A 12,433-nucleotide genomic window follows, 5' to 3' on the forward strand; every position below is an offset into this window, starting at 1 on the left:
TTAGAAGTCTCCCTATTTGGATGAGTGAGGAATGAAATGTAACTTTCAAAGAAATTTCCATTTCAGCAATAATCAGATTCAATGATTGGTTGCATTGTTGAATATAAATGGCAAATCTTGAAATATCATCAATGATGTTTATCGTCCTGCTAATATTGTTGTCCATGCTTGACTCCCAAGTATCGTCCTGCTAATATTGTTGTCCATGTCTGACTCCCAAGTTCTCCAAGTCATCTTTTTTTTCTTTATTGCTTTGTTCCTGTTATCCTTTGACTTGCCGGGGTAGCTAGAGAATAAATTCACTTGTGTTTTGTATCAGAACCAGCAGTTCCATAAATGAGATCTATGGAATTTCCATGGACATTTGCCAGAGATGTTTTTAACATACTTAGTTGACCCTTGTGATGTCAGGTGTTTGGGAGAGAGATATTATACCAAACTGTGATGCACTCTATGTTCGTCCTCTCACACATGATGATGTTGCTTTTTGGATGTGGGTTGTGATATATGGTAATCATTGGTATATTCTATACTGGCTCATAACACTTTAAATTCTTGTCTTTTACCATGTTGTACCATGGTTTGTTCATAATTTACCTCTAGATAATGTATCACCTTATGAATCAAGTTGAACTACTAGAAACCAAGGTAGGTGTTTTACATCATTTTCCCTACTCATTTTGCACACCCCATCACTTCATCAGCATTTTCATGCATTATCATCACTTCTCCTTCCATGCTTGAGTTATCATATGTATTGTAGCAAGGTTCAAAATAAAAAGGAAAATTATTAGGTATAAGAATGTCTAAATAAAAATCAAAGAGCTAAAAAAAATGCTCGAGGTAGAAGCAACTAAAGTCACATCATGCACATGAGACATGCTGCCTTGCTATAAAACCCAGGTTCTCCCAGCCCCATTCTAAGATTAAAAAGAAGGAAAGAAAGAACTAAGCATATAAAAAGAGAAAAAGAAAAATAATCTCTAGCTCTTGAAACATCATTTCCCTTGTACCACATTCACCATCATCACTTGCACCCTATTTAGAATCCTAAGAAATAAATCTTGTCTTAAGGGTTTTCACATGTAATTAAGGTTAACGATGTCCACACGATGGTCAAGTTAGGAAAGAGTTAAAGATTAAATTAGTCATCGAGTATTAAGAGATTTCACTTGATTGTAATGATTCGAATTTATGAAGGGAACGATACATATTTATAACCAAAACACAGAGATATAGTGAAATTAAACTTCTATTAATAAATGGAAAATGTTGAAATTGTATCAATGGTATCTCTATCTTTGAATGGAAATTGATGCAAGTAAAAGGAAGTAAGAGTTATGGCCCTGTTGTGGCCAGCAACAACCCCCCTTTTTATTTAGTTTTAGAAATAAAGCTAAATAAATGGGGACCCTTCTAAAAAATAAAAACTAGTGCTTATCTTTCCCTTAGTTTATTTTCAAGATATATGTGAAAAAATTAATCAATCCTATAAAAAAATTTAACAAAGTAATATTTTCTTATATAGTTGAGATGTGAAATGTGAATTAGTTACTTTATGTAAATTTAATATTCTTGAAATTTAAAAGTTCAAATTTATGGAGAAATATTTGAAAGTAAAAACTACTTACATAAAGCAAGTATACTCAATTAGTTTTTAAAAAAGTGAATTTGTTTATATATATAAAAACATATTTTTATTAATAATAAATTATTTAAAATATTGACAAATATAAAATAAAAATTAATAACTTTAAAATTATAAAAAAAAAGGTGAGAATGTTTGTAGAGTTTGTTTTAATCCCAACAAAAATTATTCATAAGATATATAAATAGTTTGTTTTTTATTTAATTAAGAAGCTTTTCTTTCATGTTATAAAATATATTAATGAACCAAAACCCAAATATATTAGAAAAAGAAATGGAAATTTACCTTCCATTAGCTCCAAAAACCGAATCCATTCCATACTTTAAATAATAAAAAATTAAAAATAAAAGTTCGATCTTCCAAGGCAGAGCAGTATTCTATTTTTTATCTTGTAATTGAAGAATTTACCATCCCAATATATAAATATGCTATCAATTTATAAGAAAATATAGAGACAGACAAAAAAAAGCCCTTCTGTAACAAAATTGCCACATATAAGCGAACATTACACACTCCATAAAACAGAAAAAGTGTAACTTCCCATTCCATTCATAACACAGCTGATGCTTAAAAAGTGTAACTTCCCATAATGGTAAAACAAACAGGAGGAACTTTCATAATGATAAAACAATTCCAGAGTGTGAGGTATCCACTTTTTATTCACACACAAAACAGCCCATCAACAAAGCTTGCTTTCACTTTTCCTTGCAAGGAATCATGAATTTGATTTTACTTAAGAAACTAACCAAAAAAAATGCATATGGTAGAGAGCCTTAGTCACATCATTAAACTTCAATGCTGGTCGTTATGGAAATCAACTTAGGGCTATTGCCAACTATCAAATGAATGCTGGTGCTCGTAGTGAAGGAAATCGACTTATTGCCAACTATCCAACAAACCTTGAAGTGATAATTACATTACATTATGTACAAAAATGGATATAGTTTGAACATGTAAACTCCCCAAGTTTTCTTGTGCCCCTCATTGATGGCTGCTGTTAAGCTATAACATGGGGAAAAGCTCCCCCCTTCCCTTACAGTTCGCTGCTTAGGGTTGCACGGTTTCCATATCCAACCATTAATCCAGCTAGATTCTTATTACTCAGACGCTCTTGGCAAACCGTCGAGTCTTCAAATCTGTTACCAAATTATGAAAAAAATCAAATAAATAATGAATTCATGACTATCTTTGGACAGTATCTATGTATGATTAATTTCATTGTGACATAATAGCTAAGATAAAATATCATTAGGTAAGCAACCCAATTTAAATCTTGAAGATACAGAATCTTCAGTGATTTTAATATCTGAATAATAATTAATTGCTCTGTACCTATCAGGGAACGATATCAGGTGTTGCAAACTCTGTGCTAAATTGACAACATCTTCTGCATTATTGACTATTTGATTGAAACATATATATCTCCCATAGGCAGATGGATCTTCATAAGCACATATATGTGCATCCACTAGAAACCTTATGTCTACACTAGCTAAAGTGCCCTTCTCATACATTTGTGCAGCCCCTGCAATCACAAAGACTAGCCACTGTAAATAAACTAGCTAATATTTTGCATTTCCATAGATTAGATCCTCTCCAAGGGATTACTATACCATATTTGTACGTTCTAGAGAAGAGTCTATTAGATATGCAGATCTCTCACCCTCACCTTTAAGATATGCAATGGTAGATCCTGAGCTTTTGTATGTGATACCAGGTCCCACAATCAGAGATGAGTTGATTGTCACCATATTCAGCCCTCTGTCCATGGCCATCGCCCATGCAGCCTTCTCTGATAGTGTCTTGGCTAATGCGTACCACAACTGTGAACAGGAAATATTGTGTAATTAGAACATAATACCACAGATCACTGCAAGGTTCGGAATACTGTTATTAAACTGTACAGCTTTGAACTCCACAATCTTTGAGAAACACCCAAATTTTATACATATACCCCTTCAAAAAAATGATGAATACCACACCACAATGTATTTAGGTTCTCTCTGTAAAAATATATATACTTAGCACAACGCCATTTTAGCCCTGATTCAGTATGCACCAAAGATTTAGACAAAGGTTACATATCTAGACTTTCTCATTATTTGATGAATTTATAACCTGGGCAACTTCAAAGACAAAAATGAATTGGATATGGATTGTTGCATATAGAGAAGATATATGCACTTTGTTGTCTATGATGTGGTATCACTTCAGCAATCTTAAGAGGCAAAAGATCAATTGGATATGGATTATTGCAGGGTTATCTGCAATATGTAGCATGTATTATCATTTGAGCAATTTTAAAAAGCCAAAAGCTAATTGGATATGGATTCATGGACTGAAAGAAGCAAGATGAATATGTAGCATGTATTATCATTTGAGCAATTTCAAAAAGCCAAAATCTAATTGGATATGGATTCATGGACTGAGAGAACAGTGAAGCAAGATGCATTGTATAGCTCAGTAAAATGATGGTGGACAAACTAAAATATGAAAGAGTCAATTGGATTTATTTATTTAGATTGGAAGGAGAAATTATGCTTTTCCCCACCCAGATACAATTGTTACAAATGTCATGTTTAGCTCATATTAAATATACTACTGTCATGGATTCCATCGCCTTGGAAAACTACTATTGTAGCTGGCCTTGAAAAATGTAGATGCAAACGTTGAAGTTATTTATTAGATTAAATAATCTGATCAAAGCAGCTTTAGATGCAAACTTCTGAGTTACTTACTAGATTAAGCAACTAATCAGACCAACGCTATCGAACATACCATTCAGTTAGATATCGTTAACAAGTTAAAAGGAAAAAGTGATAAATCAGTCCACTTTACTTAGATTGTATACTAAACTTAACATTTTGTCATTTAAAAATTATATATACAGACCTTCAATTTCCTGCAAATATTTGCATCACTCCAATGCCTATCATCAAGGGCATTAACCTTCTAGTCTCCATCTTCTCTCCAAATTGCTGCAGCCACAGAAGAAGTGAACACAACTTTCTCAATGGTCTAGGTCTGAGCACACGCTTCCAGTGCATTGTGGGCTGCTTGTACTTCAAGTTCTGCCATCACTTCCTGTATTACACAAGTCCACATCTATCAATATTCAACCCTTCCAATACATATACCAAAATGCCCACATCTTTAATTCAAAGGTTCACTAACTTACATCATAACCTACAGCACTCTCAGGGTGTTCAAAGCTATAGAACAGACCAGAACAACCCTTGAGCGCATCAGTAATGCTGTGATAATCCAAGACGTCTGCATAGAAGATCTACAATCGATCCCCATGCAATTTTCTGAGAGACTCAACTTCGCCTGCCACCATTTAAAATCATCAATGAAGAATGCCAGCATACTATAAGTTCAATCAAAAAGAAATGTGAAAACCTTCATCTCAATTTCAAGGTGACTGGGAATTCAAAATAGGGATGGGATGGCGCAATTTTCCTATATTTATTCTTAGGGGTTTGAAAAAAAAGGTAATGCATCAAAATTGGGTTAAAATATTAAATTCATAGATTCATCTTAACGTGAAATTTATCAAGAAACTACAAAATCTTGTTCTCTTTTCAATAAATAAACATACTAGCATCTCTCTACACAGTGGCGTGCACTAAATAGCCTCGTTGCAGAAGGCCCTGAACAATCCACAAGCCTACATAACTGGATGCATCCATGACACAGACGACCTTGCCATTGCCCTCAGAGGGGTTCAGACCAGAGGTAAACACCAGCATGGCTGCTCTCTCCACAAATCGTTTTTCCGAATGCAGGCCTGCAAGAGAGAGGCATAAGTAAAAGAGTATGCGTGGTCGACCATGGCAGGAGCGTTCACTAGATTCATGGGATTGGCTTCTATGTGAAGTTGAATGGCAGGGAGTAGTCTACCCAGGCGGAGGAATTGGTGAGGGAGCAGCCCGCGGGTTATTTCCAAATTCAAATTCCATGGTGAATTAACTTCCCGGTGGCAAGACACGATGGAAATCGGAATGTCTGTCAGGAACATGTCAGTCGTCGACATTAATGCGGAGGGTGGCGGAGCTGGGCGGAGGCCGCGGAGGGTGGTGGAGGGCGGAGGAATTTCCAACGAACGGAGCCGGAGGTTTTTCCGGGCGGCGACGGAAACCGAGCAATTCCTCCGCCTGGGTAGAGTACTCCCATCTAATTTGTTGAACTTCAACCTTGGGAACTAAGATGGATGCTGACTCTTTTTGCTGTGTCGTTTGTTTCTTCTTTCTAAATGATGATGTGCCCAACCACATACTAGCACTTACAGTAATATATTCATCTAAATTTGTCATACGTTTGCTTAATATTTTGTGCATTGTATGGGCTGTGATAGCTTTTTAATTTTCGTACTCCTTAGACATTCTTGCAAGGGGAATGTGATGGCCTTTTTATTTTTGTACTGTTAGACACTCTTGGTAGTGCCAAATGGTACTTTGAAATATTGTTGTTATAAAATAATAGCTACATTGCACAAGCATCTAGAATGTCGGAACATTGGGAAGGTGGATATGATTGTTTATAACATCAAAATTTCTTCACATTGCACAAGTATCTAGAATGCAGGACATTGGGAATGTGGATATGAGGGTTTAGAACAATGAAGTTCCTTCCAAATTTACAAGAAACGTCAGGTTGGGAGTGGCAATACTACAAATTAAATAATTATGAAAAAATATTCTAAATCACAATACATCTTATAGTGAGTAGTGCATTGATATATATCATATTTCAATTTATAAAATGTTTGAAGGTATTATTTACCAATGTTCATATTACATTCATACAATGTTTGAAGGTATTACTTACCAATGTTCAGATTACATTCATACTCTGTTTGAAGGTATTACTTACCAATGTTCAAATTACATTCATACGCTGTTTGAAGGTATTACTTACCAATGTTCAGATACATTCATGATGGATTAATATAATCCACGTATATTTGGTTAAATTCAAAACTGACTGAAATATAATGCCAATATTGGAATGTTATGCTTCTTATAAATGCGTATATTCTACTATTTATTTCAATCAAAATGTGGGCTATTTCTGAACTATTTTGTCTCCTAGGAATGCTTCAGATTTTAGTATTTAAATTTTATTTCAATCAAATGCCTCCTATCTGTTGGAAATGCAATATGGTATATACTATAGTATATCAGACTTTACTATGTTAGTATACTCAACTATTCAACAAGTTACAAGTAACAAAACTCAGCTACTGTTTTCTATAACTAAAGCCTGGAAAGTAAACTTCACATGTTAGTATACCCAACTATTAAATAGTTAACAAGTAACAAAACTCAGCTACTGTTTTCTATATCTAAAGCCTGGAAAGTAAACTTCACACGTCATGTCATAAGCTATAATATTTTGGCTTTAGCAGACCATATAGGGAATTAGTAAAACCACAGCAGAATTTAAGAAACCATGCAGTGTAACTTACAACACTACAGTGAATCACATAACAAACTTTAGTGGACAAGCATACCTGGGAAATGCTAGTTTCAGAAAGTAACAAATATGTTGAGATGACCAAATGGTGGCAAAATGCCTCACACAGTTTCTCATGATGTACTACCAAAATGCTCTTCAATGCATCTCTCTTATCAATGACTCTTCAATGTGCCTCATCTCTCAATCAATTGTGACTACTAAATACACCTTGGTCCTCCTCACACTAGATTCACAATGTTGCTTTACTTACACAATGACTCATAATACAACATGATGTGAAATGCCAAATAATACCTAACAAATGTGTATTCTCCATGATGAAGCAGCTAATTTATAGATAAAAACTAACACTTTAAAACTGTTTTATAATTTTTTGGAAGCATCATGAAATTGACATTGAAACAGTGAGAAAACATCATCAAGAATGCAAAAATTTAGGGCCCACGAACTTGAAAGTTTGTAGGTGATTTTGTCAGATTGAGAAAGCTTGTATTGGAAACTCGATTTAAAATGTTACCAAATTCCATTCCTGGGTCTCGAAGCTCGCAAGTTCTCTATTCTTCATGATGGAGTAGCAATAATCTCTGTTCTTCACGATGGAGTAGCTATTTTATAGATAGAAATTAAAACTTATAAAATTGTTTTGTAATTTTTTTTGGAAGCATCATGAAATTGACATTGAAACAATGAGAAAAAATTATCAAGAATGCAAAAATTTAGGGGCTATGAACTTGAAAGCTTGTGGGTGATTCCTGTCAGTTTGTATTGGAAACTCCATTTAAAAATGTTACCAAATTCCATTCCTGGGTCTTGAAGCTCCCAAGTTCTGTGCTGTAGTTTTTAAGGACATTTAATATCCTCATGGCTTATATTACTATTCCCTGAAGAAGGAATCTTCCATAATAATCCTCTATGCGTGTATGCATTCGTTTGAAACTTTGATGTTCAATCATGTTTCCCTTGTAAAATGTTACCAAATACCAAATTCCATTCCTGGGTCTTGAAGCTCCCAAGTTCTGTGCTTTAGTTTTTAAGGACATTTAATATCCTCATGGCTTATATTACGATTCCTTGAAGAAGGAATCTTCCATAATAATCCTCTATGCGTGTACGCATTCGTTTTGTCTGGATGGAAAATTCTGAAATTTGATTGTGGGAGTGTTTAAATTGTTTTTGGATGGCGGAAATGGATTTAGCATTCGTCATGAATGCCTGGGTACCCAAAACACTGAAGCTTGACCGTTGTAATTGAAATTTTCAAAAAAATTAGCTGGATTTTTTCAAAATCATGTTGTAATTTCTATCATTTTCTGTGCAAAATTAAGGCACTCAAAATTCTAAAACGTGACAACTATAATCCACATTTTCAAAAAATTTAGCTAAATTTTTTCAAAATCATGCTGGAATTTTTATTATTATCATGATAGCTCCAACAATTTTTCATGCATTTTCAAATATGGAACAACGACCATGATGTTGTTCACAATGTCGTATCACATAACTAATCATTTCAAGTATAACTCATTATCATCCACCCTAGCTTTCAACAATGTCCATTCACATGTTGCTATTTTTCCACACACTACTATTATTTACAAAATATCCATATTCAAAATACACATAACTAATACTTTCAACTCTAACTCATTATCATCCACCCTTTCTTTCAACAATCTCCATTCACATGTCGCTATTCTTCCACAAACTATTATTATTTACAAAATATCCATTTTCAGAATACACATAACTAACTATTGCAATTGTAACTCATTATCATCCACCCTTGCTTTCAACAATGTACATTCACATGTCCCTATTCTTCCCCACTCTATTCTATTCTTCCCCACTCTATACATGTCCCTATTCTTCCCCACTCTATGCCTTACGACGTTTCCTTTGCAACATAAGGTGCAAATGCTAGTTATTTTCCAATAATATGATGTTCGTATGTTAACTCCAAAGGAGTAATTAAACTTACACATGTTCTTGAATCCATGAAGCTATGATTTATTTCTATGTTTATTGTCTTACATGATTTGATTATCAATAATATAATTTCTTAGGTTATTTTATTTCAATATGGATAATGCGACAATTTTTATAATAAAAAAAGGTTGTGTTTATTTTGATGCAATTTGTATTGATTTTTTTAATTAGTAAATAAATAAAAAATACTTGAAAGTAACATAAAAATTTTAAATTATATGGTGGTATTATCATATAGTACTATATATTGCTTGGTTTTTTGAGTGATAAATTAACTTATAAAAGGAGTAGACACTTTGTTGAGAAATGTGTGGTCATTGATGTTAAATGGGCACTCATTGATGTAATTCGAATACAAATAATGATTTTCTCTCTAATTCTAATTAAATTAATACCATAAGAGGAAAAGAGTGAGACTGGAGATATAAGAAGTGAAAATTTTTAAAAATTCCCAGAAGCCTGAAACTGTTGTAAAGACATGCTCAGAGGATTAGAAGTGGAGAGGATGCAACAAAGAGAAGATCAAATAAGCCAGTAAGAACAAATAATTGATATAATTTATCAGGGGATTGGAGTCTTCTTCAGGTAGGTGCCTAAAAAACTAGCAAGTTGGTGCCTGTGAATAGTTAAAGTTGGTGCTTCTAGCAAGTAGATGCTTGCAAAGAAAAAGAGAGGTTGAAGCCTCCTGCAGGTTGGTGCCTACAAAATATGATGTAGAGAGAAGTTGGTGCTTGCATTTGCATCAAAATAAAAAGGTTTGTGATTTTATCTCTTTATGAGTTTCCATGTATATATAGTGTCTCTATGTGATGCTTATGTGTTTTATTTTGATAATATTTATTTGTATTGATTTCATGTTTAATTGTTGAATACTTATATAGCTCTTCTCACTGTTAAATAAATTGGTTAAAATTTGTTAAAACTTATAAAATATTGATTCACCCTTCAGCCTCCTTCCCCAACCCCCTCTTAGTATTTTCCTAGTTTGCAACACACTTGTAATTGATTTTATGATTTTGTTTGCAATAGTATATTTTTTCACACCATGGTTTTAAAATATTGGATTTTTAAACTTGAAAGAAATGGTGTTATTAATAATGCCACATTTTTATTCAAGAGTTAGTTTTAAAAAACTTATTGTGAAGATATCAATTATTATGGTCATGGTTTTTAACAAGTTATAATTTTATCATGGTAGCACCACTTTTTTTATTAAAGAGTTGATGTTAACGTTGAACATCACTATGGCAAAGAACAAAGATATGAAAGATAAACCTTGAATGCCTTATTATTCACAATGATACATATTTATAATACATTGGAGTGACCCTTGGTTTCATATTCCAAGTGGTCTCCTGGACTCCCTTTGACTGTTCAACTTCCACACCAACCCTTAGAGGATTAGGTGTCCAACATTCCTTAATCCCGGGTATGTATGATTCCAAAATGTGCAAAAATGTATGGTAGCACTAGGTTGAATGTGCTCTCTGAAATGTTGGTATAAGAGGGTGGTTTAATGATAACCACCGACACTGGAATGTTTAGGGCAGTTCCCGAAACTCTTCCAAGTCTGGCATGAAGCTGAAGTACTCTGCTAGAGGAAGTGCTCCTAATGCTTTGGAGAGGGAGACCTTCAACCTATAAAAGGGATTTCTACAACCTGTTGTGGTTTAAGGATGACCACCAACTCAGTAATGCTTAATGCAATTCCTGGAACTCTTCCGAAACTCACAAGAAGCTGAACTTTTTTGCCGGAGGAAATGTCCCCAATTCTTTGAAGAGGAAGAATATCAGCCTAAAAAGGGAGGTCTCACCCCGCATAGATGGTTTAAGGCTGACCACCAACCAATGGCATTCTCAGGTGCATATTTGTCTCTAGATACAACTCTAAATCTAGTATGGCAGGTTGTGGCTCAGGCTCGCTTAATGTGGCTTTGAAGTTTGTAGATAACCATCACTTCCCCCCTTGTATAAAACTCAATTGCAAGACTTTTCAATACTCTAGAAGAAATTTAGACATATGACTGAAACATCTTCTTGGTTGTTGAAGCCCATTTCCAAGAAGTGATCCATCCAAGATGAATCTTGTTCTTGCAAGAAGCTTGTTTCTGAAGCATCTGTTTCAATGATGATTATGATGACCACAATGCTTGCATGGGTGAAGATAAAAATAATGATCTTTCATATGGCCAACTCGGTCACAATGTTGGCATTTAATAGCCTGTTGTGGCTGTTGTGGAAGAGGACCAGAATTTGGAACAACTAAAGGTGAAATGTCATGAAGAAACTTAGCAATTTGAAATTTAATGGGGTTGGAATAGTCCAGAATATGAAAGGACACATCCTTTTCATATCCAAGACTGAGTCTGTTTTTGTTATTGATAATCTCTTCCCAAGGTATGATAATTGGCTTGGGAAGTGCAGGCTGAATTTTTGCTTTTGTATGAAACTTTGTTTTTGCACTAGGGACCGAATGTAAATGAACCTCAACTTTACTGATTTCATCACTTGCTGGTTGTTTATGGGTGTCTATTTCAATTTTATGAATGAAAACAGGTTCAGGATGTTGCCTTTTATGTAACTCATCTTGTTGAAGCTGAGATTCAAGCTGCAAAATGTCAAATTTCTCTTATGCATTTTGTAGACAAGTTTGAATGTCTGAAAGAGAGTCTTTGCTTTTTTTCACTGTGTCATAAAAATTAGATTGTATCAAAGTTTTCAATAAATCTAATACTTCAGAAACTTTGGCCATTTTCTTAACAAACAAACAAAGATTGTAGGACTTAACAAAACTGCTTGTAGAAGTGTTCCTCCTAATTTGAATTTTCTTCACTTTAAATATTCAAAAGTCAACATTTCATGTTAATAAAACTTGACCTTAGAAGGAAATATCCTTCACAAGGCACGATTTATAATCTGCAACTATCTCTATCTAAACAACAATTGGGTGTCGATCTAGATCTTCCTTTGATGTTGGGGATTCTTAAATGGACAAAAGGAGGTGTGGGAGGGAAACGAACCCGCTACTCCAATAATTCTTTTGCATAGCTGACATAAGGCTAGGTGCTGGAGAAAAGCCTGCATGGGAGGGGTGTATCATATCGAACGACAATGATGCATTGAAACAAATATCCAAATTATTTACAACGAAGCTTAGTGCAGATAAGGCAGGCAGTGAAGAAGTAAAAAATGACAGTAAACCTAAGGAACAATCGAAGACTTTAAACTTAAAATAGCCAAAATAATTGATTGAAACCATATCAGACACTTTCAATAATCAGCCATGCTGATACCTAGTTGTACAACCTTGATTTAAGA

The 12,433-nt window shown here is 34.1% G+C and overlaps 1 pseudogene; it reads right to left on the reverse strand.

The window, feature by feature from the left end:
* Nucleotides 1–2,681: 2,681 nt before the first annotated feature.
* On the reverse strand, nucleotides 2,682–5,400 carry LOC149190091 (cinnamoyl-CoA reductase-like SNL6; annotated as a pseudogene).
* Between the last annotated feature and the right edge of the window lie 7,033 nt (nucleotides 5,401–12,433).

This window comes from Pinus tabuliformis, chromosome 3_1 (genome assembly GCF_031772625.1).
Source record: "Pinus tabuliformis cultivar Carrire ecotype Pingquan chromosome 3_1, CPIR1, whole genome shotgun sequence".
In the NCBI taxonomy this organism is placed as follows: Eukaryota; Viridiplantae; Streptophyta; class Pinopsida; order Pinales; family Pinaceae; genus Pinus; species Pinus tabuliformis.